The sequence below is a fragment of the Cydia pomonella genome, chromosome 1 (genome assembly GCF_033807575.1).
Source record: "Cydia pomonella isolate Wapato2018A chromosome 1, ilCydPomo1, whole genome shotgun sequence".
In the NCBI taxonomy this organism is placed as follows: Eukaryota; Metazoa; Arthropoda; class Insecta; order Lepidoptera; family Tortricidae; genus Cydia; species Cydia pomonella.
The window spans coordinates 31,427,866-31,433,865 of record NC_084703.1 but is presented as its reverse complement, the minus strand read 5'-3'; the positions used below and the strand labels follow the sequence as shown (position 1 = coordinate 31,433,865).

The following is a 6,000-nucleotide window of genomic DNA, read 5'->3' as shown; positions in this document are numbered from 1 at the left end:
TACCTCCACCTTCCGTACATACAACAAACACTGGAAAAAATATGGGATTTTTTTTTTTTTTTTTAATGGTATCGCAACCCTGGCGCATTCAGCCAAACGAGTAAAACGGGGAAACGGAATTAAAGGATTACATTATAACGGATAAGTCGGAATTTGGACAAGGATCAGCGAAAATTATATTATAATAAATTATAATTTTATATTATGACGTTAAAGGAATTAATATAATGATTTAAATATATATGGAGAAGAATCATTCATTAATATTTGATTAATATACAGGAGTGTTGTAATAGATGTGGGAAACGGAACTTTTAAATCTGACAGCTGTCTTAATAATATAGAACGATCATCCAGGTTACAATTTACTACCTGAAAAGAATATATGATTAAGATCAGCGGGATCAGCTCCACAAATACATGCGGAACTGGCCACGCGATTTTGTAGTTTCAGGTGTTCCGGTGTACACACGTGACCCAATCTCATTCGAATTAACATACTGGTTGCAGGCTTTGGCAAAGAGATTTTAGCAAATCAAGGTTTGGCAGGAATTGATGTTTGTATGCTCCGATAATGTAACGCAGCGGCACCCGCACCAGATGCCCATAATTTTGTCCATTCCTTTCTTAGGTATATTTTAGGCAGTGCCAACAGGTCTTCAGCAACATTCTTAAATGGAAACATGTCTCCAGAACTAATGGCATCTCGAGCTAAGTCATCCACCCTTTCATTGCCTTTAATCCCTCTGGATCCAGGCATTGGAAACCGAATACCCTTTAAGATGACATTTTTGCAGTAGACTATAGATTTGATAAATAATTGGGTTATTAGATTTAGATTTGAAAGGAAATTTAGATATTGATTGAAGAGAACTTAAAGAGTCTGAAAAAATGACTTTTTTTAAGATGCATTATGATGATAAACTCTAATGCTTTCAGGATTCCAAAGCACTCACCACTATACACAGGATTCTGGAGGCAATTTTATCTTTTGGTAAATATTAGATTTAATGTGAAGTACACCAATACCGACACAACCATTGGTGGACATCTTAGAGGCATCTGTATACATATGGTTAGCACCCTGACAATCAGTACCAATAAAACCCAGAAATTGTTGGTTTTGATCTATATCATTCTTTGATATACCTATATACAGGAGAACTGGTGGAACTAGTATAAGAGACTCATATTCATGCTGAAAAATGGGAACTGATGAAGAGCTAACAGTGGGAGCTGAAATAGATTTAAGTTTTTGAAAACTTTTGATTAAGCAAGGAGGGCTCTCGTGTTTCCAATAGTTGGATGTACTTATTTGAAATAGAAGGTTAGACAAGATAATCCAGAGTTTGTGATTAGAGAATGGGGAGCGACGGAAAAAAAAAACTATCACAAAGATATTGGCGTCGTAAATGGAGCGGAGGCTCACAACACTCAACTTGCATAGCATTGATAGGGCTTGATTTCATGGCACCACAAATTATTCTCAAGGCTTTAGATTGAATATGATCTAGTTTTTGGAAGCGAACTACATATCCAGGCTCTAACAAAAATGTCCCATAATCTAAAATGCTTCTTATTAAGGCATTGTACATTAGTTTCATACAAAAAGGATGGGAACCCCATCAAACTCCAGAAACACACCTAAGGATATTATTATTTTTTTCACATTTAGAAACTATGTACTCACAATGTGGGAGGCCTGTTAATTTACTATCTAAAATGACACCAAGTAATTTAGTTTTATCTTTTACTGAAATGGAGTAGTTATCAAATTGCACATTGATTGGAGGAGGAAATAGTTTTCTAGTAAATAAAACTACAACACTTTTAGGAACAGAAAGATCTAAACCATTAGAATCTAACCATAACTTCAAGAAACAAGTGACTGATCTACTAGACTAGCCTGTTCAGGAGAAAGATTTGATGAATAAAGTAATAAATCATCGGCATACTGTAAGACCCTAACAGTACCATTTAGAGATGACTCTAAATCAGATGTATAGATATTGTATAATAATGGACTTAATACAGACCCTTGTGGTAGTCTTCTCCACACTAAACGAGAAATTCTATTGTTGTCATTTATACGACTGATGGACCGTTCAGATAAAAGGTTTATTACAAAATAACTTAACATTTGTGGTATGCCTAACTTAAAAAGCTTTTCCTGCAACACTGAAACTAATACATTATCATAAGCAGCACTTAAATCCAGAAAAGCAGCTACTACCGACTCATTTTTAGAAAATGCCAGTCGTATATCTGGGGTTGGCCGGCCGGTTGCCCTGTCAATCCCTAGAATTGTGTCAAATTCTTGTTTATTTTTTGGAATTTTGTGACCTGGATTCCAGTACTTTAAGCCAAATCTCATAGAACAAAACTAGAGACAGGGGCAAGCTATGATGGCGCCATCTATGCAAACCTTTGACAGTTGCCAACCCCAATCCAACCCCAATTGACAAACTATCATAAGTAGATCTACCTTTTCGGAATCCAAACTGACTATGAGATAATAAATGGTTCTTTTCAACAAAAAATTCTAGCCTGTTTTTAATTAAGTGTTCAGCTACTTTTGCAAATACTAAGGAAAGGGCAATAGGGCGATAGGAAGAAACATTTGATGCTGGTTTATTGGGTTTTAAAATAGGAATAACTATCTGGGATCTCCATGAATCTGGGACTATACCGGACTGGATAACCGAATTTATTATGCTCAGCGGCGGTATCATGGTCGCATTTTAATCACTTGTCATGTTATGCGTCACTTTCGCACTTACATACTTGTTAGAAAGTGACAGGCATGACGATAGATGATAAAACACCGACCATATTAGCCCTACAGCAGTGGCAGCATGGTTCCATTTTTATCGCTTGTCACTATGCCTGTCACTGTCGCACTTACATACTTGTTAGAATGTGACAGGCATGGTGACAAATGATAAAGAACCGACCATCTTAGCCCTACAGATAATAAGTAAGTATGCCATCACTGGCATTTACTAAAAATGAGTAAGGCACACCATCTTCACCAGGAGCACTATCTTTTAAATTGCTTAATACACCTTTTAATTCCTCCATTTCAAAAGGGCAATTAAAAGTGGAGTCTAAGGAAGGATCATATAAAAAGGTTGCAGGTTGGAACACAAACTCTTCAGGAACAGATGAAGGTGCTAGTCTGTCTATAAATTGTTGTGCAAGATTAGGAGGCAGTGTACGCCTTGAGGGTTCATTGAATGCATGTCTGAATTTTTTGATGTTGTTCCAAACTATGGAAGGTTTTACATTAGGATTGAGAGACGCACAGAATCGTCTCCAACCTTCATATTTCTTCCTACGGAACAATTTCTTAGTATCACGTGCGACCTGCATGTAAGACTCAAGTAGTCATAAAATGACGATAAAGATTTTCAGCCTCCTTTCGTTTTTTAATGGCTTGGGAACAATCCTGATCCCACCAAGGAGGAGAGGGGATTTTATTATTTACAGTATTTTTTACAGGAAATACATCATCAGCTGCTTCTGTGATCATCCGGGCCAAAGCAACCGAGCAACAAACTACGTCAGTATCATTTAAACTAGGCAAAAACAATAATTTCTTCTCTACACAGCATTTAAAGTTTTTCCAGTCAGCATTACATAGATTGTATTTAAGCCTAGGGCTAGGTTTCGGAGATGGTCGCATAGACGAAGAAAATGAGACTATAATTGGAAAATGATCACTACCAAATGTAGAATCTAGAGTTTGCCAGGTGAAAGAAGATGCCAGATCAGCAGAGCAAATGGATAGATCAACAGCGCTGGGTGATTCTGTAGGCGCTGTACGGCGAGTTGGAGCCAGTATTTAGGACACAAAGATTGTGATCATCTAAGATTTTTAAAACACGATGTCCATTATAGTTGGATACTGAACTGCCCCAAAACTGACGGTGTGAATTGAAATCTCCTAGAATCAACAAGGGCCTAGGTAGAGAGGAAATTATTTGTTCTAATTCATTAAAAATAGAAGATGATTGATGAGGAATATATACAGAGAGAATGCAGATGTTATTTACAATGGCAGCAATAATTGAAAAATCATCACTATGAGATGGGAAATGAAGAGATGAAAATGATTCAGAATTCCTGACGAGTAAAGCTACTCCACCCCACCCGTCAGGACGGTCCTCTCTGAGGCATGAATAGCCAGTAGCTCTTAGAAGAGCTCCAGGCTTGAGCCATGTCTCAGATAGGGCAAAAACACAAGGTTTAAATACTATATTTCTAAAAAAATTGCCCTGTTTATTGTGATTATATGTAGTAAAAGAAAATGTGATTATTACATTATAATACGAACGAAACACGCACAGCATTCATATATTGGGCGCGCATGTAGGGAGTACAATGAAAAAGGTATGGACGCAGATTTGTTTTGCAATTCATTAGGCATTTTTAAAGGAACAGTATATTTTTCTAAAATAACGATTAATAGTTGCAGCAACCTGATAGTAGGTACCTGTGATTTAAGTATTTTCTCTGTTCTCTACATATATATATATATATATACATATTTTTATTTTTTATATACATTTACGTTTTTGTTATGTACACTCTAAGTTTACACTATTATTTTTTCAATTGTACATCGAAATTTAAAATTAGGAAACTATAGGTCTATAACGAAATTAATGTATAGCTATTAGCTAAGTTGCTCATATGTTTATTTTAAGACTTGTTTGTTTCTCAATAAATTAAAATAACAATAAAAAATAAATAAATAAAAAAGTACGAAAGGTGGTCAAACCGCAAAATGCTGTCGTTTTATTTAAAATAATGGAATAATTAGACCAGTTCCGAAAGTACCGGAAAATCCCGGTTCCTATTTCCACCAGTACCGAAAATCCCGGTTCTTTAACCTTTTCAACGCTTTTCCACACGTGTCAAGAAAAGCCATGGACGCCAAAAAGTTAACTGGTGAAGAGCGAATATGAAGCTTAACTGACAGTAGGAAAGTCGCTTTGACAACGTCCGCCATAGCCTTTTTAATGGTCATTGGCGTCGCGGGCACGACAGATGATGACCGTTTTAGTGGTCTTTGGCGTTGAAAAGGTTAAAACAGTACCGGTTCTGCAATCCCTAATAAGGATGTTATGCCTCCGCCACCAATTCGTGCGATAAGGACAACTGCAGCTCGGACTAAAATTCACTCGCAAAAAACCCAAAAATCGAGGTTTCGCTCTCGACTGTTTCCTCCTCCAAAATGCAACCAATCATTATGAAATTTTGGAAATTGAAAGAGGACGAAAAAAGGTAGAAGTACTAGTGCTCGACGCTGCACTAGTACTCGACATGGACACTTTATGTCAAAGTGACAAGGATTAAGTTCGAATACAGAAAAATCTTCGTTGTTCAAATTTAACCTATATTACCATGAAATAGTGCCCATGTCTGTGACTAGTGCAGCGTCGAGCACTAGTACTTCTACCTTAATCTATGCCGCTATGTTTTGATTTTTTGGATACTTATACTGTGCCTTTTTAGGGTTCCGTAGCGAAATGGCAAAAAACGGAACCCTTATAGATTTGTCATGTCCGTCTGTCTGTCCGATTCTGTCACAGCCACTTTTTTCCGAAACTATAAAAGCTATACTGTTCAAACTTGGTAAGTAGATGTATTCTATGAACCGCATTATGATGTTTACACAAAAATAGAAAAAAAAAAAACAATAAGTTTTGGGGGTTCCCCATACTTACTGAAACTCAAAAAATCTTTTTTCATCAAACCCATACGTGTGGGGTATCTATGGATAGGTCTTTAAAAATGATATTGAGGTTTCTAATATCATTTTTTTTTTAAACTGAATAATTTGCGCGAGAGACACTTCCAAAAAGTGGTAAAAAGTGTGTGTCCCCCCCCCCCCCCCCGTAACTTCTAAAATAACAGAATGAAAAATGTAAAAAAATATATGATATACATTCCCATGCAAACTTCCACCGAAAATTGGTTTGAACGAGATCTAGT

At 36.6% G+C, this 6,000-nt stretch overlaps 1 long non-coding RNA gene across 1 annotated transcript; it reads left to right on the top strand.

Moving 5' to 3' along the window:
• Positions 1 to 3,910, top strand: LOC133528689 (uncharacterized). Its single transcript, XR_009801035.1, has 3 exons — positions 1 to 540; positions 940 to 994; positions 3,502 to 3,910. It is a non-coding gene; the product is annotated as an uncharacterized LOC133528689 (long non-coding RNA).
• The last annotated feature ends 2,090 nt before the right edge of the window (positions 3,911 to 6,000 follow it).